The sequence below is a fragment of the Mixophyes fleayi genome, chromosome 4, assembly GCF_038048845.1.
Source record: "Mixophyes fleayi isolate aMixFle1 chromosome 4, aMixFle1.hap1, whole genome shotgun sequence".
Classification (NCBI taxonomy): Eukaryota; Metazoa; Chordata; class Amphibia; order Anura; family Limnodynastidae; genus Mixophyes; species Mixophyes fleayi.
Window position 1 is genome coordinate 237,859,452 of NC_134405.1, and position 27,667 is coordinate 237,887,118.

Consider the following 27,667-nt stretch of genomic DNA (forward strand, 5'->3'; position numbering starts at 1 on the left):
ATATATATATATATATATCTATATATATATATATATATATATATATATATATATATAGATATATATATATATATATATATATATTAAATGTGAGTTGTAACAGTGGTCACATTTAGGAAGAGGGTAATGGTGGGAGCACAGAGATGATGTGTGATACAGAGTGTATAGTGAGTGTGATGAGCTGCAAAGTGTTTGAAGAGAGTATAATGAGATGTAATTTGCATGGAGAGAATGTCATATGATGGAGAGTGTATGGAAAGCTCTGTGGTGTGCTGCATAGTGTATGGAGTATGCAGAAGATGGATGATGAGCTGTAAGTGCATGGTGAGTGTAATGTGATTCATGGGAAGCAGTAATTTTTCACTATCAGCATTCAAAAATTCCATACATATGTTTCATCTCTTTCAATGTATAATGATCTGCATATGGTAAGATCTGCATATGGACATAGGTGTATGATTTTTTTTGTAGAGATGCTCGGGTTCGGTTTTCCGAAAACCAAGCCCACCCGAACATCGCTGAACCGAGTATCAAATCGGCCCGGCTCGGTACTTGCACACACCCTTGGAGCTGAAAACGAGGAAAAAAATTATTGTTGCGTCGTTGGATCTAGTGAGTTTTGGATTCTATAAGTAGCGCCCTCCACGGAGATCCGGCACTATTTCAATGACAGACACAGAAGTGGTAGCAGCGTACTTGGCAGTCTCCAGTCCAGTTGACCAGCATCATAGCTAAAATAGAAACAGGAGGGGAGGCAGTGTTCTTGGAAGTCTCCAGTGACATTGCTCTGTCTCATTGCTCATAAAGAAACAGGAGGGGTGGCAGTGTTTTCTTATACGTCTACAGTGACATTGCTGTGGGCTATTGCTCATACAGAAACAGGTGGGGTGTCAGTGTTCTTGTCACTCTCCAGACACATTGTTCTTGTCACTCTCCAGTCTCAGTGTCATTGGTCACACAGAAACAGGGTTAGCAGTAATCTTGTCATTCTCCAGTACCCAGTGACATTGCTCAGTACTATTGCTCAGTGCCATTGCTCACACAGTGTCAGGATCTGCCTGTAGCTTATGCATTACATGCTGCTTTGCCTGGCAGCTCCTGCCTTTTGTCATTATTATTATTGCAGCAGTACCTCTGATTACCAGAGGTGCTGCTATTGTGCCTTTCTTGTTTGCTTTAGGGGTTAACCTGTTCACCTATTATCCAATGCACCTGAGTGTGTTCTCATTTCCCCTATATATACCTGTCTCTCCCAGCATTCATGGCTGATTATTGATATTACACCCTGTGATTTCTTCTTCCTGCTTTGCTCCTGTGTTTATGTTACATTGGGATCTCAACATACATTCTGCTAACCTGTTTCATCTGTGAACCTGGTAATTTCCTGTGCATTTCCCTGTACTTGCTGCCTGGAATCTTTCCACACCTCCCGTTTACCTGCAACTGCTGTATACCTGGTAATTTCTGCAAGACCATTATTACATCATCTGTTCTGACTCTTCAGCAATAAACTTGTATGTTTTTTCACCTAATTCATGGCTCCTTAGCTGTATTTCTACATTGATCGTGACACACAGAAACAGAAGGGATAGCAGTGTTCCTGTCAGTCTCCAGTGCCATAGCTCAGCAGTATTGATATGGCAACCAGCTGCTGGCACCAGTCATGATGATACTAGTCCTTGTACGTCATCTACTAAAGCCTATGCTCGAGGACATAGTGAGTTTAAGTCAGGTAAACTGAAATCTGAAAAAAAAGCTTTTACATTGGTAAAAAAAAACAACCCCTCTCTAATAAAGGGAAGGTTTACTGTACAAAAATATAAAATTGACAACATGCCATTCTACCTAAAATAATAATAAGCATTCCAGCATCAGCTAGCTCCCTTCTGTCAGCTAGATCCCACCACCTGCAATCTACACCGTCATCATCCTCACACAATATTAGTTCATCCCCGCTGGAATCCACCATTACAGACGTCTCTGTACTTTGATAAATTTGCCTGTAAAGGCCTTCCTTGTTGAATTTGTAGTTCATATTAGAGCTGTTCTGATTTTTGGGCAATTCTTTTAGACCAGACCAGAGGTCAAAATGTTGTGTTGACTCATCTGCATCCTCACTGGGTCTCTTGGGAAAGCTAAGTTTTTCCTATCAGAAGTTACCTGAGAAACTGAATGAGGAGATGTCGTCGTGTCATTTGATCTGTCAACTTGCTGGCCAGGAGCTCATTGCATCTCTTGATATCTGGGTCAGTTGGAAAGAAAGAGAAGACATAGCTCTTAAACCTAAGCTCAAGAACAGTCGCAAAAATGTAGTGATCCAATTTCAAGATTTTGATAACTTGGATCTTGGCGAAGTGAATAAAGTACTTGATCTACAAGTCCGACATACTTAGCATAATTTCTTTGTTTCATCTCTTCCTTCAATTTCTCGAGGTGCTTTTCCAAAACTTTAATTAGAGGAATCACTTGACTCAAGCTAGCAGTGTCTGAACTCACTTCACATGTGACTGCTTCAAGTCATTTCAGCACCTTGCACAACACAGAAAGTATTCTCCACTGCGCTGGACTAAAGTACATTCTTCCTAAAATTCTATTCTTCTTGCAGCTACTGCAATCTCCTATATGCTGTTGCAGAATGTCTAAAATAACACTAAATATTTTGAGACACAGACAGCATCTCCTGCATGTCACTGTCATTTTTTAAAAAGCTCTGTACCACCAAGCAAAACAGGGGGAATGTGATGGAATTCTCCCCGCAGTAATGCTCTAACAATATTGGTGGCGTTATTAGAAATCAAATATCCTCAGGAGAGTCTAAGCGGGATAAGCCATGTTGCAATGACATTCCAGTTTGTCAGCGGTATGCCTTTTAGTGAAGTAGGTAAAACACAGAGTAGCCTCTGAAATATCTGGCGTTGTTTGTTAGATGCTGCTGCTGTTCCTGCTGCTGAAGGCGATTCACAAACCCAGTGGGCTGTCACAGTTATATAATCTTTAGTTTGCCCAGTTCCACTTATCCACATATCTGTGGTTAAGTGTACAGTAGGTAGAATGGCATTTTGTAGCCCAATAATTTTATTTTTTGTAACCTCCTGGTAGAGGTGAGGAATTGCCTGTCTAGTAAAATGATGTTGAGATGGAGTTTGGTAACGGGGACATAGGACCTCAATTAACTGTCTAAAACCTGCTGCATTAATGGTGCTTGTGTTTGTGCTACTGCTCTAACCAGCCTCTTGCAGCAGTCTTACAGTTCATTGACAGCACTTTGCTTAGCTGCCTTAAGCCCATTGTTAGCTTGTTTTGTGGGGGCCCAAACAAGCCAAGCACTTCAAACACAAAAGTGGCACTCTTTGTCGCTGAAGTGCTTGCTTTGCTAAACTGTACCTGCTATCCCTCCTGTTTCTGTGTGAGTTTGTAGAACCTTTTTAATATATGGGTGGGTGGGAGGTCCCAAGGACAATTCCATCTTGCACCACTTTTCTTTTTTTTTGCCACTGCTGTGTGGCAATATTTGCTAGATGTGATATGAAATGCCATGTGTTTGCTCTGTCGCTTATCATCCAGCCAGCTCACTGCAGTGTTTGGCCAAAACTGTATGAAAATCAAGTTATGATATGTGAGGTGGTCAATATTGAAATTATTGAAAATTAGTGTTATTCAGGTTAATAATAATGTAGGGATAAACAAAATTATGTGATTTTAGCAATTTTTAAGAAAAATAAATATCCAAAGCCAAAAACAAAGCCAAAACATGAAGTTAATACGGATCCAAAACCAAAACACTGGGGTCAGTGAACATCTCTAGTTTTTTTTGGTGTGTATGAGCATTTAAAATATGCCTACATTACGCTAAGCAAATGGTTATACACCCATATCAGCATCAGCTTGTGTGTGTGTGTGTGTGTGTGTGTGTGTGTGTGTATGTGTCAACCCTGACATATTTAAAGATTCAATCATTTTTAGTATAGATTTGTTTCCTCTCTTTGACAGTAGGCAGGACATTTGGACCAGAGGATGCTTCAAGCAATATTACTGCAGTGCTTAGGAACTTGACAAACACTGTACATAAGTATAGTAACCAGTATCACTTTTACTACCATGAATCTTTTGCATGTCTACTGCTCTTTTTGTATATTCTCCTCATGGCCACCTCTTGGTGTATGTCAATCTCACACCTTTATATTATTAGCTGCATCATTAAACCCATACATGTGTTTCTTTTCTTTGACTGTATGCAGGATACATGGATAAGAGGAAGCTTCATGCACCATCAATGCAGTAAAAACAACCAGTCTTCTAGTGCAAAGATAGATCATTAGTAAATATAGATAACATTTACAATCTGCCTCATTGTCAATACAGCCCTGTCTGTGCTCTAACTAAAGTGTGTGTCAGTATACGGATTGTAAATGTAATAATGAATGTGTGTTGTGCATTTGTATGTTCTTCTCGTGTTTGCGTGGGTTTCCTCCGGGTGCTCCGGTTTCCTCCCACACTCCAAAAACATACTGATAGGTTAATTGGCCGCTATTAAATTGTACTTAGTCTCTCTCGGTCTATGTATGTTAGGGGATTTAGATTGTAAGCTCCAATGGGGCAGGGACTGATGTGAATGAGTTCTCTGTACAGTGCTGCGGATTAGTGGCACTATAGAAATAAATAGATGATGATGATGTCGATGTAGAGTCAGTACGTAATATAAATAGAGAGTGTGCTGAAAACAATCAATAGATCTTATAAAGTATATGCTTTCTGTGTCAGTAAACAGTCAATATATGTTAGAAATAGAGTGTGTGTTGTGTGTCAGTAAATAAAGTATATGTTGTTTGTCAGTAAAGATTCAGGAAGTGTTATAAATAAAATATTTACTGTGTGTCAGTAAACAATAAGTATTGTGTGTCAGTATTAAAAGTAGAGTATTTTATATGTCAGTAAATATTCAGTGAGTCTTTATTTCATTTCAACATACTGTTTAACATAAAGTAGCCAAACCATACAAATTATTGCTATGGCTACAGCTAGCCAACCTTACACTTAATCAACATGTATAACTGTATGTCATTAGCAGAGCTAATGCAATTAGCACTGCATTCAAGCTAATCTTCACAGCTACAGTGAATCTACATTGCATTGCATATGCAAATATGCACTAATAAGCAATTGTGTATTCATTGTGAAATTGCTTATTGGACATTGAATTGATTAGAATATAAAAGTAAATTTTGATTTATTGTGACATTGATTATGAGGGTTGTTAATATGGAGACATTTATATTTATTCATGCATTTATTTTATTATTTACTTTGCTTCCATATTACTGTGTCTTGCACCAAGCTCTGATAATATGAAATATTAAAAGAATGTGGTATTTATTATTCCATAAACTGTTCTAGGGTGACAGTTTTTCATCCTTAAAAATCCACGCTATTCACATTCCCCTGGATCACACTAAAATAGGTGAAAGATGTTCATAGTGAAACTAGACAAAAGGATGGGGCAGTGGAAGAGGCCAGGGGCAGCAATAATTCTGAAGGCAGTATTACACCTAGGGGCTTATGTAGAGTTTGACGCATAGGTACTGAGAATATACTTAAGGAAAAGTTGCACGTATAAAATTAATTAAATACAAACATCTATTGTTTTTCCCTTTAAAAATTCAATGGGAATCTTCTTTTTTGCAGTTGCCCGAATGGAAATGTCAATTCAGTAATACCAATAGACTGCCATGACTTTATATAATATAACTGCTACTGAATTAATGATTATCAGTTGGAGGGATCAATATGCAATCAGCCAATCAGAAGTGGCTAGATAGTTCCTGGCCTACACATGCATGCTCCTACACGCCTTGTTCTGTCTCTCCAGAGGGTAAATATATTAAGCTGCTGGTCTGAAAAAGTAGACATGTTGCCTATAGCAAACAATCACATTCTAGCTATCCTTTATTGAGTACATTCTAAAAATGACAGATAGACCAGATTCCACTGCCATGAACGGTCTGTATGGGTGAAAAAGGCCGACGTTGCTGGCCAGGAGGTAAATGATGTCGATCCTAGTCCTCCAGATTTCCAAGATTTTTCTGGCTTCAAACAATAAGTGATATTCATCATATATTCTGCAAAGGGTAATGGGTCAGTAAAGGGCAAAGGGGCAGCAGAAGGTGGTGGGGTAGGAAAGGGCAGTGGGGCAGCAGGGTAAACTCAGGGCTGAAAATAAGGGTAAACTTTGGGCAGATAAAAAGAAGAAAGCTTGGGGAGTATAAACAGAGAAACATTGGGACTGATAATTGGGAAAACCTTAGAAACATAGAAACAGAATTTGACAGCAGATAAGAACCATATGGCCCATCTAGTCTGCCTATTTTTTAACCTATTGCTCTACTGTAATAGTCTCTATACGTCTGATGTAGGCTATTCCACTTATCTACTAACCTTTCTGTGAAGTAATTTTTCCTCAAATTTCCGCTGCGTCTACTTCCTTCCTTCCAGTTTCAGTGCATGTCCTCGTGTTCTAATATTTCTTTTCTTTTGAAGAATGTTTTTCCTCCTGTACCTTAATAAAACCCTTGATATATTTGAAAATTTCTATCATATCCCCCGTTTCTCTTCTTGGATCCAAACTACACATATTAAGATCTTTTAGTCTTGCAGTGTCATGGGCACTAGGAGTCTTTGCCCAGGATATCACCAGATGATGTTCTAACCAGAGTAATATAGCTGGTACTATGGTCCTCTGGTAGCAGGGTGACAACGGAACAGGAGAATCAGCAGATGGTGAGAGGATGCTCAAGGAAAGTCTATGACTAGCAGCAACTGGTAATGACTTAGATGTATGTACACGAGGAACCAGATGGACAAGTAAACGTGAGGAGAGTCAGTGGTCTGCGTACAGCAAGTTGTACCACTGCTATAGTGAGGAGGAATGTCCAGGAGTAGAGAGGAGGTAGTGAAAGTCAGTGGTCTGCGTATAGCAAGTTGTACCACTGTCTATAGTGAAGGAATGGATTCCAGGTGCAAGTAGGTAACGGGGAAGTCAGTGGTCTGCGTACAGCAAGTTGTACCACTGCTTATGTGAGAGGATACTTGAAACTGGTGCCAATGGGAAATAGGAGTCAGTGGTCTACGTTCAGCAAGTTGTACCACTGCTATATATATGTGAGGAGGGGCACGAGGAGATGAATGGAATACTGAGGATACACGGGGCACACGGAACTTGATCCCACGATGATAACCACAATACAATAATAACTGACAAGCGCTGCTTGAAGTATACAAAGTCACTATAGAGATCCAGGTAATAGGAAACAAAGTCAATAGTCACAATAGCCTCAGTAGATGGAAGACTCCGGAGATGAACACAACACAGTCCAGACGAATATGCGATACAATAGCAAAGTCAATGGAAAGTATGCATACCGCGGTTCAGGAGAGCAGACTGTCAAGGAGACGTGCAGGGATACCTGAACGGCTGAACGCCGGCAGGAGGAGAGACCACTGGAGGATGGAAGCGGCAATCAGGTTGGTGCAGCGCACGGAAGGTAACCGGTAATCAACGGAGCAATACTCAGGAAGCAGTAGTAAGTAAAACTGGAAACATGATGAACACAGGAGAATTTAGACGGTCTGGAATCCGGCAGCAGTAGCAGATAGGAATCAGCTGAGTGCAGACACGATGAACACAGGAGAGTTGAAGTGGTCTGGAAACCACAATCGAAGTAGACAGGAATCAGCTGGAGCTGAATACACGAGGAAACACAGGAACACCTTCAGAGGCTCATCGGGAATGAGACTCCAAGATCAGGCAACTAGGTAATGATCACAGGTGGTTTAAATAGGGAGGGTTGCCTGATCATCCAATCAATTAAAAGCAACAGGTACTGAAGGTTTCATAAGGGCTGCACATGCGCAGACCCTCAGGATGGCGGACGGCCACGGTTCCTGAACACAGGAGAAATGGCACTCACAGTCCGGTGAGTGACAGTACCCCCCCTTTTGTAGGTGGGCACAGAACACATGGAACCGGGTTTGTCCGGAAACTTGGAATAAAACTTCTTAAGAAGAGCTGGAGCGTTGAGATCTTCTGCTTTAATCCATGAACGCTCTTCAGGACCAAAGACCTTCCAATGAACGAGGAAACGAAGCACTCCTCGCGAAATTTTTGCATCCAATATGTGAGTAATCTCAAAGTCCTCCTCTTGATGAGCTTGAACTGGCCGAGGTGCTGAAGGAGGGACCGAGAAACGGTTGAGGATAAGAGGTTTCAGCAAAGACGCATGGAAGGCATTGGAAATATGAAGGTTCTTAGGAAGTAGAAGTTTGAAACAAACTGGATTTATCACTTGAATGAACCTATATGGACCAATAAAACGAGGAGCGAACTTCATAGATGGGACCTTCAAATGAATATCTTTGGTTGATAACCATACACGATCTCCGATTTTAAGTGGTGGAATAGCCCGTATCTTTTTATCTGCAAAAGACTTATATCTGGTAGATGTCTTCTTTAAACAGGTTTTGACCTGAGACCAAATCTTTTTGAAGGTCTGACAAACAGTCTCTACAGCAGGAACTTGGGTGGGCGGGAGGGCAGGAAATTCCGGAAAAGACGGATGGTGACCGTAAACCACAAAGAATGGAGTTTTAGAAGATGATTCATGATACATGTTGTTATGAGCGAATTCAGCCCATGGAAGCAAATCTACCCAGTTGTCTTGGTTGGCTGAAGAGAACATCCTTATAAAAGTCTCAAGATCTTGATTGACCCTTTCGGTTTGTCCGTTTGATTGAGGATGGTAGGAGGATGAGAGTGATAATCGAATACCCAAGGTCTTACAAAGGGCCCGCCAGAATCTGGAAACGAATTGCACTCCTCTATCTGAAACAATCTCGGAAGGACATCCATGAATACGGAAGATTTATTTGATGAAATAATCAGCCAGAGTAGATGATGAAGGTAAACCGGTCAAAGAAACGAAATGTGCCATCTTCGAAAATCTATCCACCACTACCCAAATAGTATTGCACTTTTTACTAGGAGGAAGATCAGTAACAAAGTCCATACTAATATGGGTCCACGGCTTGGAAGGAATGGGTAGTGGTTGAAGCAAACCCGCTGGAGTTCTGCGGGGAGTCTTAAACTGGGAACCCAATTCACAAGCAGCCACAAAATCTTTGACATCTCTCCTCATAGAAGGCCACCAGTAACTTCGAGAAAGAATTTCAAAAGTCTTGCGTTCACCAGAATGTCCAGAAAAACGAGAAGAGTGAAACCACGAAAGGATTTTCTTCCTAAGAGCAGGAGGCACGAGGGTTCTCCCAAATGGTAGCACCTTAGAGGAAGAAGCAGCCAGAGAAACACATTTGGGGTCTAATATAGAGTGGGGACGTCACAAAAGCTTGAGATAGGGCGTCTGCTTTTTTGTTTTTCGCAGCTGGTTTGAAGGTTATGATTAGTTCAAAACGAGAAAAGAAAAGAGACCATCTTGCTTGACAAGGATTCAAACATTGAGCAGACTGTAAATATGACAAATTTTTATGATCAGTAAAAATTGTCACAGGATGACGAGCTCCTTCCAACAAATATCTCCATACCTCTAACGCTACTTTTATAGCTAGCAACTCCTTGTCCCCGATGGTATAATTCTTCTCTGCAGGCAGAAGACCCCGAGAGTAAAAGGCACAAGGATGGAATTTTTGTTGCTCCGATCTTTGGGAGAGAATGGCTCCTCAGCCAACATTAGAGGCATCTACCTCTAGGAAGAAGGGAAACGTCACATCAGGCTGTCGAAGAACAGAAGCGGAGGAGAAGGACTCTTTGAGAAACTGGAAGGCTTGAAGGGCCTCAGAGGACCATTATTTAGTATTGGCCCCTTTACGAGTTAGGGCCACAAAAGGAGATGCAATCGAGGAAAAATCTTGAACGAAGCGTCTATAGTAATTGGCAAAACCCAAAAAACGCTGAATTGCACGAAGAGTAGTTGGCTGAGGCCAATGTAATACAGCATTCACCTTTTCTGGATCCATCTGAAGACCAACTCCGGAGACAATATATCCCAGAAATGGAATCTGGGGCAACTCGAATGAACATTTTTCTAACTTGCAGAATAATGAATTTTTCCGGAGTCTGGAAAGGACCTCTGCCACATGTTGATGATGAGAAGGCAGGTCCTGAGAAAAGATTAATATGTCGTCCAGATAGACGACGACACAAACATATAACAAGTCCCGGAAGATCTCATTAATGAAACCCTGGAAAACAGCGGGGGCGTTACATAACCCAAAGGGCATTACTAAATATTCATAATGCCCCTCTCTGGTGTTGAAAGCTGTCTTCCATTCGTCACCGGACCTGATTCAAATTAAATTATAGGCACCACGAAGATCCAACTTGGTAAAGATCCGGGCTCCCTTGATACGATCAAATAACTCAGTAATTAATGGAATGGGATACCGATTTTTGATAGTTATGGCGTTAAGTCAACGGAAATCTATGCAAGGACGTAATGACCCATCCTTCTTTTTTACGAAGAAAAACCCTGCTCCAGCGGGAGAGGTAGAAGGTCGAATAAATCCTCGCTGGAGATTCTCTTTGATGTACTCAGATGTAGCTTGAGTTTCAGGTAACGAAAGTGGATACACACGACCCCTGGGAGGAGTCTTGCCAGGTTGAAGATCAATCGGACAGTCCCACGAACGATGAGGAGGAAGACGTTCAGACTGAATTTTATCAAATACATCGGCAAAAGAAGCATACTGAGGAGGAAGTCCCGGTGAACAAGGTGAAATGGAGGATTGCTGTATTTTGAGAGGAACGACTTGAGAGAGGCAACGATGATGACATTCAGGCCCCCAAGATGTAACTTGAGGAGTGTGCCAGTCAATCTGGGGAGAATGACGTTAAAGCCATGGAAGGCCTAATACAATCGGACTGGTAGTAACAGGAAGAATTAAAAATGAAATTTCTTCCTGGTGTAATACACCAATTTGAAGGGTTACTGGAGACGTACTCTGGGTGATGAGACCATTAATAATGCGTGATCCATCGATAGCAGTCACGGTAATAGGTATTTTCAAAGTAATCACTGGTAGGGACCATTGATTCACGAGGGATTTAGAAATAAAATTTCCTGCAGCTCCAGAGTCAATAAGTGCTTGGGAAATGAAGGATTTGGTAGCAAAGGAAACCGTAACATCAAAAACACAAACTTTTAATTTCGTAGAACATGGAGAGGACTCCAGGGACCCTAACTTCACCTCTCCAGAACTGGTTAGGGCCTGGCATTTCCCGATTTTTTAGGGCATGAATTGAGCATATGAGTAGAATCAGCACAATAGATACAAAGTCTATTTTTTACTCTTCGGTCCCTCTCCTCTGAAGTTAATTTGGAGCGACCTATCTCCATAGGTATCACCGGAGATGAAACTGGGCAAACTTGAGGACTTGAACGAAGAGGTGCTTTAAATGAAGTTGTTTTTTCAGACTCTCTTTCACGAAATCTCATGTCTACACGATGGCAAAGAGAAATCAAATCTTCTAGAGAAGTAGGTAATTCTTGAGTAGTCAGTGCATCTTTAATTTTATCAGAAAGCCCTGCCAAAAGGCGGCAATTAAAGCTTCAGTATTCCACTGAAGTTCAGAAGCTAATATCCGAAATTGAATGACGTACTGGGCTACAGTACGAGAACCCTGACGTACACGGAGGATGCTGGATGCAGCGGAAATAACACGACCAAGTTCATCAAATACACTTTGAAACGTGGAAATAAATTTGGCACTATCTTGTTATAATGGATCATTTCTTTCCCACAGAGGGGAAGCCCATGCGAGAGCTTGTCCGGAAAACAAGGAAATGAGATAGGCCACTCTGGAACGATGAGTAGAGAAATTGTGAGGTTGAAGCTCAAAATGAACTGAGCATTGATTTAGAAAACCCCTGCATGTTTTGGGGTCTCCATCATATTTTGAAGGAGTAGGCAGGTGAAGCGTGGAAGCAGTAGACACCTGGGATGGCACTGGGGAAACGGAGGAAGGCACAGGAGCATCAACAGTAGCTGTGATATTTTGCGCAGACGTTCTTTGGGAGGCTAACGCCTGGCAACATTGCAGCAATTGTTGTTGGCGAACATCCTGTTGTTCAATACGGGTAACCAGATACTGCAGCATCTCTTTAGCTGTAGGTTCCGCTCCTGGGTCTGTCAGTGCCTGATCTTACTGTCACGGGCACTAGGAGTCTTTGCCCAGGATATCACCAGATGATGTTCTTACCAGAGTAATATAGCTGGTACTATGGTCCTCTGGTAGCAGGGTGACAACGGAACAGGAGAATCAGCAGATGGTGAGAGGATGCTCAAGGAAAGTCTATGACTAGCAGCAACTGGTAATGACTTAGATGTATGTACACGAGGAACCAGATGGACAAGTAAACGTGAGTAGAGTCAGTGGTCTGCGTACAGCAAGTTGTACCACTGCTATAGTGAGGAGGAATGTCCAGGAGTAGAGAGGAGGTAGTGAAAGTCAGTGGTCTGCGTATAGCAAGTTGTACCACTGTCTATAGTGAAGGAATGGATTCCAGGTGCAAGTAGGTAACGGGGAAGTCAGTGGTCTGCGTACAGCAAGTTGTACCACTGCTTATGTGAGAGGATACTTGGAACTGGTGCCAATGGGAAATAGGAGTCAGTGGTCTGCATTCAGCAAGTTGTACCACTGCTATATATATGTGAGGAGGGGCACGAGGAGATGAATGGAATACTGAGGATACACGGGGCACACGGAACTTGATCCCTCGATGATAACCACAATACAATAATAACTGACAAGCGCTGCTTGAAGTATACAAAGTCACTATAGAGATCCAGGTAATAGGAAACAAAGTCAATAGTCACAATAGCCTCAGTAGATGGAAGACTCCGGAGATGAACACAATACAGTCCAGACGGATATGCGATACAATAGCAAAGTCAATGGAAAGTATGCATACCGCGGTTCAGGAGAGCAGGCTGTCAAGGAGACGTGCAGGGATACCTGAACGGCTGAACGCCGGCAGGAGGAGAGACCACTGGAGGATGGAAGCGGCAATCAGGTTGGTGCAGCGCACGGAAGGTAACCGGTAATCAACGGAGCAATACTCAGGAAGCAGTAGTAAGTAAAACTGGAAACATGATGAACACGGGAGAGTTGAGGCTGTCTGGTATCCGGCAGTAGAAGCGGAGGCAGCGGAGGGAAGGCACGCTGAACACGGGAGGGTAGAGGCGGTCTGGAATCCGGCAGTAGTAGCGAAGGCAGCGGAGGGGAGACACGCTGAACACAGGAGAATTGAGACGGTCTGGAATCCGGCAGCAGTAGCAGATAGGAATCAGTTGAGTGCAGACACGATGAACACAGGAGAGTTGAAGTGGTCTGGAAACCACAATCGAAGTAGACAGGAATCAGCTGGAGCTGAATACACGAGGAAACACAGGAACACCTTCAGAGGCTCATCGGGAATGAGACTCCAAGATCAGGCAACTAGGTAATGATCACAGGTGGTTTAAATAGGGAGGGTTGCCTGATCATCCAATCAATTAAAAGCAACAGGTACTGAAGGTTTCATAAGGGCTGCACATGCGCAGACCCTCAGGATGGCGGACGGCCACGGTTCCTGAACACAGGAGAAATGGCACTGAGTGACATGCAGTAAGTTTTGTGATGTAGGCTATGCACAATTTTAATTACTCTTCTTTGTACAGTCTCTAATGTATTTATATCTTCTGGATATATGATCTCCAGAACTGAACAGAGTATTCTAGATGAGACCGTACCAATGACCTATACAGTAGCAATATCACTTATTTCTTTTGCTACTGATTCCTCTCTCTATGCAATCAAGCATCTGACTTGCCTTTCTCATTTCTTTCGTACATTACTTACCTTTCCTCCTCAGTAATTCCCACTAATGTGCCATTAATACTTTATTAATCCAATCCCAAACTCTTGAGTTTATATAACAGTCTACGATGTAGGACAGTGTCAAAAGCCTTACTAAAATCTAGATAAACTACATCTACAGACCCCCTAGAAACCTTTGAGTGGATAATTAGGGTAACCTAATTATCAACTCAAAGGACCTAAGAGGAGAAATGTGGCATAGGGGAAGGAATAGAAACAAGTGGCAGAGGGGAAGGAGTGGAATCATGTAGCAGAAGGGAAGTAGTGGAAACATGTGGCATAGCAGCAGGAGGTGTATTGGGCACATACTGGGCAACAAGGTTGGTGAGGCAGCCGAAGATAGAGTATATGTTTTGGAAAGTGGAAAGATTAAAGGTGGGGGTTCTGTTGGTTTGCTTAATGTTTGTTTCCAATTTTTGATTACTCGCATACATGTGATTCAAAAACTGTCGCAGACTTGAAGACTCCCCACTTCACCCTGCTTCATCATCCTCGGTTTGAGCAGCAGCACCCTTGTGGGTATCCTCCACTGTGGCATCCTTTCCTTTTTCTGTATCTGCATCTTCAGTTAACATAGTAAATGAAAAAAAAAACCATCATAACATATATGTCTGTGACCATAACAACCACGTATCTGCATCATTTTAGTTGATTTCATCACACTTATTTGTCATTTCACCTTTTTTTGTTTGTTTGGTTTTTTTGGATTTATGTGCGTATATGTGGGATGATGTATAACAAATATAACACCAAATGATTGGACATTCTTAAAAACTTAAATCTGCAAATCTTTGGCTTGATGGGAATTTTTGCTAGACATCCAATTAAAATCTGTAAGGGATCTTCACTGAAAATACACAGTAATCTTGAAGAACATGCCTAGATTATTCAATAGTCTGGCAGGTTCCATTATAAAGCAAAAGGTTTTGGGTGTTGTATTTGATTTACAATTGTCAATTTAATTTGTAAGAAAACAAGTGTATTTTTCTTAAAGCCTTCCATATTTAGATTGTTATTGGGTGTGTTTATATTTATTTAGAGAAAACATTAGTCATTTGAATAGTTTATTGATGTATCGTGGTCTGAAAATTACATTTGGGGGATAGTGGTGTGGTTAAGAGAGGGTTCTCAATAGTATCAATGTGGCCCATACCTTGCACAAACTGATCATCAATCCATGCTAATGCTGTGGTCTCCAGGGAACTGAGTTCCAAGGATGTCATTGGAAATCCACCCATTCCCCCAGCCAGGGGCGGATCTAGAAAACTACTGTACCTGGGGCGATTTAGGGGGGAAGGGGCGATTTAGGCCCCGCCCGTTTCTAACAGTTTAGGCTGCCGACAGCTGCACAGTATGTGCAGGTCCGTCCAGCCGTGACAGGCAGGGACAGTGTGTTGCCCGGCTGCTCTGATTGTGTTCACAATCAGAGCAGCAGGGCAGAACACTGTCCCTGCCTGTTACGGCTGGACGGACCTGCACATACTGTGCAGCCATCGGTAGCAAGTGTCTGCTAGGGGGGGGGCGATCGCCCCGATCGCCCCCCCCTGGATCCGCCACTGCCCCCAGCTTGTCTGGTCATGGCTTTCAGTTTTTCCTTGAGGCGATGCTTAAAATCTTGCTACCTGTGTGAAATGATCAAAGTTAAGAATGTTACAATGTATACTATCCAAAATACATGTGCATATTAGAGATCTCGGTTTTCTGAAAACCGAGCCCACCCAAACTTAGGGGATCCGAATAGGCTCGCGAGCCGGGTCAGTACTTTTGGGCGTCCTAAGATCTGAATCAAGGCAAAACGTAATTATTGTGTTGTTGCATCTCGCAGGTTTGGATTCCATAAGTACCTCCCTCCCCAGGAGATCCAGCGCCCATTGCACACACAGATAGAGGGGTAGCAGTGTTCTTGTCACTCTCCATTCTCCAGTGTCATTGCTCAGTGCCATTGCTCACACAGAAACAGGATGGGTAGCAGTGTTCTTGTCACTTGACAAAAAAATGACTGGAAATTAATGTTTTTGAGGTTAATAATAATGTAGGAACAAAAAAAGAGACACATTATATGATTTTAGGAAAAAATACGGATTTTAGAAAAAAAATAGGGATCCAAAACCAAAACACACAAGGGCAGTTTTGTCAAAACCAAAACATGGAGCTAATAGTTAATCCAGAGCCAAAACCAAAGCACAGAGGTCAGTGATCATCTCTAGTGCACAATATATATATATATTTTATATAGAAGTGTATCGGCCCTAAAGGTCACATACTAATAACAGAAAGCTACCCATCCATAAACCTTTTTTTAAGACTTAAAAGAGGTTGCAGTGTTGGATAGATAATGTAAAAGTGTTTACATTTTTGAAGGATGCAGGTCTTCCATGCCTTGGACAGTGTTTCTTAAAAAATTTTTTAGAAGTGTGCTAAGTTTGCAGAGCACATTATAATAATTTACAAAAAAACAAAACTGTGCTTGCCTACTGGTTCTTGACCTCAATTACTGATCTTCAAATTGGAGCCACTGCTTTTACTGCACCATGCTATCCTCCCAAATTTACTGTTTAGCTGGGGTGGAGTGTTCCTGGCTGGTGGTATGTAGCTTCTTCACCACCTGCTCTACCAGCACTCCTAGCTCTCACTAAGAGAAATTGGGTTGCCTACGCTTAGTTGCGGTGGTGCCAGAAGTTTGGTTTGTTCCAGGTGTTTCTTCCTCAACCATACTAGCAATAAATCCTAAACAACACATTGATTATTAAAAGGCCATTCACTGTATATTAATGTTGTACTATATGCTCAACATATGTCTTTGTACTCACTACTTGAAGCAAATCAAGGTCAATAGTGATAAGACACATTACACAAAAAGCTGGAGCTCTAGTATCCAGAATATCCAGTATAAGCCAACAAACTATTTGGACTAGTGGTAGGGCTCAATGATTGCCTCTACAGCTGTTATATAGTGTATGCAGCGGTGGTCTCTCCTGCTATTTCTTGTGGTGAATGCCACAAGTGTAGGCACTGTGCATCAGTGAAATGGATTTCCCTGGATAAATACTTTGAGACAACCGGTTGCTAGTGAGTTAATTAGACCAATAAACTAAATGCTGATGCTGCAGATTATCTAGACAAATGAATTACAATAGACTTTTAGTGCAATTATACCAATTATACTTATAATACAAAAATCAGTAGAGATGCAACAAGGAATAATCCAGCTTGTTCAGGTTAGATGCTTTAGAAGAAATGACAGTGGACTAGGGTCACTTTATCATAGACAAAGCCCAAAGGGGTAAATAGTAATCCACAGATTTAAGGGAAGTTTCAGGTGACACATGAAGCTTACTTACTTGTACAAGATGAAATCAGTAATCAACTTGATGCTTGTGTGACTCCCGAGCTCAGTGTAAACAGCAACTTTGCTCAATAAATGATTTCCAGTGTGAAAAACTGTGTCCACTTAGCAATCCGTCTAATGGACTAAGCAGATCTCTCCCAGCAACCCAGTACAGTTATACAGCTTGCAACTCTCTCTTTAGCAACCATTTTAGGCAGTTTCACATTAGAGTCAAACTTATGGTGCAATATAGGCAATCTCCAGAGCCATAACGAGGCATGTGCGGGTGGTGCCGTCGCCCAGGGTGCAAGGCCAAGGGGGCGCAGCAGCCATCCGCTACCTGCCTCTGTATCTTGGAACACAAACTTGTGTTCCAAATGCCGAACTTCCTGTTAGTGGAACGCACATATATTCCACTGCAGAACTGAAGGGATGAAGAATCAAACTCTCCCGTAAGTTAATCTCTCCTTCTCTCTCTCTCTCTTTCTCATTTTCAGGTTATTCTTTAATATATGATAAAATATTTGGTATCAGCATGGAAACAGTCAGAAGATATTTTAATAGCTCAGTAAGTGTGCTGTTTATTGAAATTCTTCTTGCCCTCACTGAATAGAAGCCATTTTTCTAGCACTCAATGTTAGGTTTAATAGAGACTTTAAGGCTATGAGGGGGAAGGTGTACCATGTAAATAAGTTGTTAAGATACTTTGGAAGTCAAATAGTAAACATTTTTACACTTTTCATAGCTAGAGCCTGAGATTACTTCATCTTATCCATAAGAAGCATTTGTTAATCTTCACTGTTGCACATGGAATATATAGGAACATTTTTCTTCAAGCATTCTTACAAGGTAAAAAATGATTGTTGATGAAGGTCAGTTTGCCCTTCCATACAGTCATCAATACAGTTATTTTATTTGAATCCCACCAATATATATATATATATATATATATATATATATATATATATATATTGTGGCAAGAGCCTGCTACTGCAGAAGCACACGCGAACAACAACTTCCTTTTTATGGTGCTTTATTGTCAGGATGGTAAATGTTTGACACCATATACTTGTACAGCAATCATGGAGACCCTAAACACTAGCTATACATAGTCCAGCTCTCTCTCAGGACCAGCCAGCTCACCCAGCATTGGTCTCCCAGAACAAATGAAACAAACAAGCTTTTATACATGATGCTCCTCCCCCAGCCTTAGCTTGATGGACAGGTGACACACCCACCTTCTCTTTAAAAGAGAACACCCATCACTGCCTCTGTTTGCACAACCAGACACACCCTGTCTGTTTGCTGAGAGGAAGGATTTCAGATCATGTAAGTTTAACCAAATTTAAACTATTGCTTTTCATACATAAGTCTTCACTCTAGGTGCATTACTGCACAAATGTTTTACTCTACTTCCCTGCTTTCTCTGTATATTGCCAGCTAAATGCCTCCTTTTGTTACAATATATATATATATATATATATATATTTACATATATATACATATACATATATATATATACGTATATATACGTATATACGTATATACATATATAAATATATATATATATATATATATATATATATATATACATATACGAGATATATAATCATGCATTTACAAATATGTGTGTTAAAGGACCTGTGGTCGCGCCTTACATGCGCACGCTATCCTCTTATTCTGTTCTTAGATACACTCACTATAAAACTCGCACTTTTATGCACTTTTCCTTACACAGTGTTGCCTTACTCAGTCTTTTGACCACAATAAATAACACAAGCTTTACAGAACTATTTATCCAATAATCACTGTATCTCATCAGTACTTCACAGTATATATTCGTTATAAATAACCAATACTCACAACATATGTATGTATTTAAATCAAAGTATTTTACTGTTAACACAGAAAAGCTTGTATTCACAGTTCACACATATATCATAACGTTGTTCAACATAACATTGTATATCAGTATAAAATTAACCCTAGGTTCACCACCTTTTTCCTTTCCTTACACTATCCTTGATTTACATATGCATATTTTATAAGAATCAGTATTTATAATATTGATTTAACTATTGCAGATATCAGACAATAGCTACACAGTTATATGTATATAAATAGTTAAATCCACATTACAAATACACATATAGCTTTATGGATATATAAATTAATGATTCTTATCAAGTCCTTGTAATCCTATAGAATAGTATAGTGTAATATACATATTTTCTGTAGTGTAGTGTGTCCCTATTAATGTAGTGTTCCTATTAACCCTTTCCTGTAGTGTAGTGTATTTTCTGTAGTGTAGTGTATTTTCTGTAGTGTAGTGTAGTGCTCGTTGTCAAGGGGCAGCAGGCAGCAAGAGAGAGAGGGGAGTCCCCAGCCTGGACTTTTATAGTTCAGACCTGTAAACTCCCAGCCTGCCCAGCATCCGTGTGTGTGCAGTGATTCATCATACACACGTGGAGCTTCCTGTGTGTCCAGGGGTGATGACATCATCTCCCCTGGTGATTCTCCCCACTCTGTATGTGCCGATTTGAGTCGCACACACAGTGGGGATTCTACTATGCAATTGCGCAAGCGCGACCTGCGCATGCGCAGTTGTACTTGGTACGTGCACGCGCACGCCCACACACGTACCCCATACATGCACGTGCACGTAACCCGCGGTTCCCCTTCACAATGTGTAACAGAATACTTTCAGTAAAGCGCTAGCCACACCCCCACATTAGGTTGACCACACCCATTTGTCAAATGTCACTCCTACTTAGATGTGGGGCGCCGGTTACCTGTCTCGCCCAGTGCACTAAAGTGTCTAGTTACAGCACTGGCAAACTCTTGTGGTAAATTATTGCTTTCTAGCTTTTAAATAACTTTAAATACAGCAGATTGGCTTCTCCCTTTTCCCCCAAGAATCTCCCAAAGCCTTCTAGTACATTCTTTGGCTCTAGAGAGCAGACTGGGTGGTAGTTTGAAGTTTGTCCACCCCAAAATGTCAGATGCAATTTGCATTTAACTTCCCAGAGGCACTCTGGGAAACTATAGTTTTCTGAATGAGTGCAAGCAGCAATATACCTGTGATTTGCAGGGTATTACAGAGAAGGCCCAAAAGGAGGAGCCACAGCTTTCCCCAATAAATAGACTGATCCCTTTCCCCAGCCCACCACTAATACCTTTTTCTGGCCCAGGAGGTCATTTCCTCATGCCAAAATGAGTCCTGGGAGGGACCAGTAAATGTCGAGGAGCAGGAGGCAGGGAGTCCACCCCAGGCCCCTGCAGAAGCATGTAAGTATTTTGATACAACAATCTAGTATTCTATTAATAAGTTTGTTATAAATGTAGGCCTCAAAAGCCTTTCTTTTATAAATGTGACTTTGCCTATATCTAGGCAAAGATTGCTATTCTACAGGTGTATGACTCCATGGGCCTAATAAGTTTGTGTTGCTAAGCAACTCAGTCCCCAACATATGTGCATGTGCTTTCAAAATGCAGTCAATAGATTAACCTTGCATAGAATTTCTCTTAATGTAGCACCTCTGAACTCTGCTGAGCTAGAACAATGTGGAAACAAACTACTGTGAGAAAAGAAGCATAAGGTAAAAAAACTAATTCATAGTATTCCCCCGTCCCAAAGATTACTGACCAAAATTGAAAAACAAACCAAAAAAATTAAATATATTGAAAAGTAATAAAGACTTATTTAATTTATTTTTTTATGATTGTGAAAGTTCTCTTTATGTTTGTTATTGATAAAAATCAATTTGTTTAAAAGAAAATATGTGTGTGGTTTATGTGTTATAAACAAATGTTTATTAATCTGATAGAAGGAGATATATGTTCTATATGGGTGTTGGCTGTCATTCAATTCAGGGCCGGACTGGCCATCTGGCACTTCTGGCAAATGCCAGAAGGGCCGGGTGCTAGATGGGCCGGCTGACACTTCCCCTGCTTTCTGATGGCTAGCTCCTCCCCAGGAACCAGCCACCTCCATTGCGCTGGATCACTCTGCACTGTGGCTGTGCCCTGTAATGTGGACACAGTTTTCAGATTTTTATTTTTCTCAATGAGGGAGGAGATCGCGCTGGGTGGGGGGGGTCGCGGGGGTGCCGCGATTTTCACGGGGGGGGGGGTCGCGGGGGTGCCACGATTTTCACGGGGGGGGGGTCGCGGGGGTGCCGCGATTTTCACGGGGGGTCGCGGGGGTGCCCCGATTTTCATGAGGGGGTCGCGGGGGTGCCGCGATTTTCACGGGGGGTCGCAGGGGTGCCGCGATTTTCGGGGGGTTGCGGGGGTGCCGATTTTTGCAAGGGGGGGGGGAGTGTCAGGAGTGTGAGAGAGCCAGGATGGAATGAGTGCAGGTAGAGGACAGAGAGCCAGGGGGAAAAAGGGTGCTGGAAGTGGGGTGACAGAGCCAGGGGGAAAAGGGGGTGCTGGAAGAGGGGTGAGAGCCAGGGGGAAAAAGGGGTGCTGGAAGAGGGGTGAGAGCCAGGGGGAAAAGGGGGTGCTGGAAGAGGGGTGAGAGCCAGGGGGAAAAGGGGGTGCTGGAAGAGGGGTGAGAGCCAGGGGGAAAAGGGGGTGCTGGAAGAGGGGTGAGAGCCAAGGGGAAAAGGGGGTGCTGGAAGAGGGGTGAGAGCCAGGGGGAAAAGGGGGTGCTGGAAGTGGGGTGAGAGAGCCAGGGGGAAAAGGGATGCTGGAAGAGGGGTGAGAGAGCCAGGGGGAAAAGGGATGCTGGAAGAGGGGTGAGAGAGCCAGGGGGAAAAGGGATGCTGGAAGAGGGGTGAGAGAGCCAGGGGGAAAAGGGATGCTAGAAGAGGGGTGAGAGCCAGGGGGAAAACGGGGTGCTGGAAGTGGGGTGAGAGCCAGGGGGAAAAGCGGGTGCTGGAATAGGGGTGAGAGCCAGGGGGAAAAGGGATGCTGGAAGAGGGGTGAGAGAGCCAGGGGGAAAAGGGATGCTGGAAGAGGGGTGAGAGAGCCAGGGGGAAAAGGGATGCTGGAAGAGGGGTGAGAGAGCCAGGGGGAAAAGGGATGCTGGAAGAGGGGTGAGAGAGCCAGGGGGAAAAGGGATGCTGGAAGAGGGGTGAGAGAGCCAGGGGGAAAAGGGATGCTGGATGAGGGGTGACAGCCAGGGAGAAAAGGGGGTGCTGGATGAGGGGTGACAGAGCCAGGGGGAAAAGGGGGTGCTGGATGAGGGGTGACAGCCAGGGGGAAAGGGGTGCAGGAAGAGGGGTGACAGAGCCAGGGGGAAAAGATGGTGCAGGAAGAGGGGTGACAGAGCCAGGGGGAAAAGGTGGTGCAGGAAGAGGGGTGAGAGCAGGGCCTGATCAACCACTAGGCTGACCAGGCTGCAGCCTGGGGCGCTGGGTCCCGGGGGGCGCTGCCCTGTGGGTATTTTTTTTTAAAAAAAAAAAATATATTTTTTTTTTTCTTCATTCATTTTTTTTTTCAGGGTGGGGGAGGGGGGGTCGCCGCGGGGGTGTAGAGGGCTCGACAATCAAAAGCAATGGTGGTCAGTGGTTAGCAACACACAGCCAATCGCCAGACTGCCTGTTGCTGTGCAGCAGACAGGAAGCAGGACGTCTTCACTTCCTATCTGCTGATCTGAGGAGAGGAGCGATGCTGGCACAACTACAGGTAATTGAAGGGGGGAACTGCCCTGCATATCTATAGGGAGGGGGGGAACTGCCCTGCATATCTATAGGGAGGGGGGGAACTGCCCTGCATATCTATAGGGAGGGAGGGGGGAACTGCCCTGCATATCTATAGGGAGGAGGGGGGGAACTGCCCTGCATATCTATTGGGAGGGGGGAACTGCCCTGCATATCTATAGGGAGGGGGGGGAACTGCCCTGCATATCTATAGGGAGGGGGGGTTACTGCCCTGCATATCTATAGGGAGGGGGGGAACTGCCCTGCATATCTATAGGGAGGGGGGGAACTGCCCTGCATATCTATAGGGAGGGGGAGAACTGCCCTGCATATCTATAGGGAGGGGTAACTGCCCTGCATATCTATAGGAAGGGGGGGAACTACCCTGCATATCTATATGGAGGGGGGAACTACCCTGCATATCTATAGGGAGGGGGGGAACTACACTGCATATCTATAGAGAGGGGGGGGAACTACCCTGCATATCTATAGGGAGGGGGGGGACTACCCTGCATATCTATAGGGAGGGAGAGGGGGGACTGTCATGCATATGTATAGGGAGGGAGAGGGGGACTGTCATACAAATCTATAGGGTGGGAGGGGGGGGCTGCCATGAAAATCTATAGGGAGGGAGAGAGGTTGATATGTATGAAGGAGGGCAGAGGAGGGGGGCTGATATATGTGACTGGGGGAGTTTTGATGTGACGGGGGGATAGCTAGCTAGCAGAGTGGAGGTAAGGAAAATAGCTGCAAGGGGGATGGATGCAGGGTGGGAGGTAAAGAAAATGGCTGCAGCAGGGGTTAAGGAAAATGGCTGTGGGGGGGGTTGTGGTTAAGGAAAATGGCTGCAGGGGGCAGAATCTCATGATTGTGTGGTGGTCACATGGGTGGTCTCAGCAATCACTAGAATACTAAATATTAGTGAGATGGGGCTGGTAGAGGTTTGTATTTGATTGACAACAAATATTCCGATATTGCTTATATATGCCTGTCCAATGGGGTACTTTTAACTGGCCATAATGGAGTGTTTTGTTTTAACTAAAGGGCCTAATCATTCAGGGTTTGCATTATAATACATTTTTGCATTTTCAAAACAGGACGCCAACTTTCCAGAAGCCAGCGAGAGGATAACAAAGTTGCAAGAGAGAAGAGCAAGAACAGGTAAGAGACAATGGCACAATCTGTCTAAATTTGAATGCTGGAGAATACACCTGAACATTCATATTCAGGAGTGTTTCTATACACCTATATATTCGGAGGAGGGGGGAGGGGCGCTGCGGCCGTATTAGCCTAGGGCGGCCAGAACCCTTAATCAGGCCCTGGGTGAGAGCCAGGCGGAAGGGGGTGCAGGAATAGGGGTGAGAGGGACAAAGGATAAGATGGTGCAGGGGCATAGCTAAAAGAAAGTGTAAAGGGAGAGACATCTTAAGAATGGGAATGTCAGGGATGCAGCTACCATAAAACACAAGTAGTAATGAAGAATGGGAATGCACAGAGGGGACAAGTGTTAAAAAAAAAAAAAAAAATCAATCCTTCATACTCCATTCAGGTATATTTTCTATACCCCCACTTCTAAATTTCCACTTCGACCACTGCCCTCTGTCCCTGCTCCCGACTTCCTGTGTGAGCTGACAGCTGCTGATCCCTCCTCGTCCAGCGCGCCCAGTAGGAGAACAGAACACAGGATGCCATAATCAGGTAAGTTCATATATTTTCTCGTGTCCAATGTGTTTTTAACCATCCTTTCTTGAACTGCGGGCACTACTGTGTATCCAATGATGTTTAACACTATGTATTGCTCATTATTGCGCTGTAATGTTTCTTGCATATTTATCTGTACAGAGATTTTTAATTAAGAGGAAAAAACATTGCTTGTCATAAATTTTATCTGTGATTGTGTCAATATATCTATTTTTCTTTGCATTGTAAATGGTGTATTAAGCTGCTCCTGTGACTCTCACTCTCAGTATCTGATATGCTGTATCAATTTTTATTTGTGAATGAGTTTTCGTCTGGTCACTACTATTGATTTGGGGCACTACTGTATGGCATACTGTTATTTGGGGGCACTACTGTATGGCATACTGTTATTTGGGGGCACTACTGTATGGCATAATGTAATTTGTGGGCACTATTGTGGCATAATATGATTTGTGGGCACAATTGTGGTATAATATGATTTGGGGTCACTACTGTATAGTATATGATTTGGGGGCACTACTATGCCAGAATATGATTTGTGGGCACTACTGCATGACCAAATATGAATTGAGGGTAATATTATGTGACATAATATGACCTTAGGGCACTGCGATGTGACATATTATGAGCTGGAGGCACTACGGTGTGGCATAATATGAACTTCTGCCAAAGGCAAGTCTCTCATTGTTGAATATGACGGGAGCCCAAAGAAGTTGCTGTACCGGGGCCCAAAATTCCTCTTGTCGGCCCTGCCTGTGAGTCAAGGGGGTAGACGTCTCCAGGTAAATAATCTAAATGTTTCCTATCTAATAAAACTGATGGATCACATCCAATTATCTGTCACCCACCTCCTTTACCCCCCTTAATTTATATACTGTTATTTAAAATGAATAGAAAAGATGCATATCCAGTTACTGTAGTAAAAAAAATATTTTTCTCTGACATTTTGCTGTATATGGAAATACTTTTAATGTGGCCGTGTGGGTTCCAATGATCGTTCAATAGTTATGTTTTTTCTGATATATATTTGTTAGAGTTTTATTTCATGTGGAATGATTCATGAAAATTCTGCCATTACTATTTAATTGAGAGAAAAGGGTACCTGTTAACTATATGTGTGTAAGCATTCTGTTGTTGCTATTTTGTGGGAGATTTGAAAATAGCAAAACATTGGTTTCCTACAGTGGCGTCTGTATAATTGGTGGCATTGCTGTAGTATGGGGTGGCGTGGTGGTGGCAATGTTGTAGTGTGTTTAGGGCTTAGTATTACTAATAAGTAGGAGAGGGTATTGCTATAATGTGGGGGGTGACGACGGTTGCTGTAATGTGGGGGTGATGCTGGTTGCTGTAATGTGGGGGGGATAATGCTGGTTGCTGTAATGTGGGGGTGATGCTGGTTGCTGTAATGTGGGGGTGATGCTGGTTGCTGTAATGTGGGGAATGGGGGGTAATGCTGGTTGCTGTAATGTGGGTGGGTATTGATGTAGTATTAGTGTGTGTGGGGGGCTTTTTACTGCTGTAATTTGGTACAAGTAATGTATTGTCATGGTATTTATTGATGTAATATGGGTGCTAACAATGTAATGTTGAGGGTCATTAGGAGAAATAAATACCCCCCCCCCACACATACACTCATACTACATCATGTTGTACTGCACCAGCAACGCACACTACCCCAGCATCAGTGTGCAACAATATAGTGCATGAAGCCCACAACACGTGGGCCTGTGTGCTTTAAATGCCAGGGCTGATTTTTAGTCCCAGTCCGGCCCTGATTCAATTACACCTTTTATGTGCACAGGTTGTTGTGATAATGCATGATACAATATGCAAGGTTAGTATGACATTGAAAAATACAAGTCATGTAATGTGTGCATAGTAAGGTGATTTAGAATAAGGAAGAAATTGCGTGCTTGTGTGTTCCTCTGTCAATAGGTGATACAAATGCAGTACACAAAGGTACATGTGCTGAAAAATCAGCTAAAGGAGCACATAAAAGCGTACTGCTACACACGCCGGGTTTTATTTTTATTATTATTATCAGTTGTTTATATAGCGCCACTAATTACGCAGCGCTGTGCAGAGAACACATTCACATCAGTCCCTGCCCCATTGGGGGTTACAGTCTAAATTCCATAACAAACACATATACATAGACAGAGAGACTAGGGTCAATTTTGATTGCAGCCAATTACCCTACCAGTATGTTTTTGGAGTGTGGGAGGAAACCGCAGAACCCGGAGGAAACCCACGCACACACAGGGAGAACATACAAACTCCACACAGATAAGGCCATGGTGGGGAATCTAACTCATGACCCCAGTGCTGTGAGGCAGAAGTTTTACATCACGTAAGTGACTTACTCCAATATTTATCAAGGAACATTTTGCCTACATGAGCTCGAACTTGAATACGGACGTGTGTATGTCTGATGTACATTTGTTTTTTTTAAAAAAAAACTCACATTGGGCCTGATTCATTAAGGAAAGTAAAGCTAGAAAATGAGTAACTCTGCACCTTGCCAAAACCATGTTGCTTTGGAGGGGGAGCTAAATTTAAAATGTGGGTAAAGATTTATAGTTGTGTAGGGCACGTCCTAGATCACCTTTACTTTTCAGTGTAAAAATAAAGCTATCATGTATTTATGTGCTACATTAAAAAACAGTCAGTATAACTTCTGTGCAAAATAATAATCTAATTTGCACCCCTTGCATTATAACATGGTTTTGCCCAGGAGAAAATGTATTCATTTGTTTACCTTACTTTCCTTAATGATTCAGGCCCATGTGCCAATTGCATTCTTTCATGAATCAGGCCATTTATCTTTATTTGTGTTAGGAACCCCTCCAACCGGCACAACACAACCCGGAATCTACTCTGCCAGTCAGGTGTTCACTGGAGCCCCTGATGGTGGGGACAGACTGGGCCGCAGACTGGCAGAGGGTCGTTAAGTGCGTACCGGCTGGGGAGAACCCAGGCAAGAAGAGTCAGGTCCACGCAGAGGTCAAGGCCGGCAGCAGACAACAGTATCGATGGAAAGGCTGAGGTCAGGGGTCACAGGCAGAT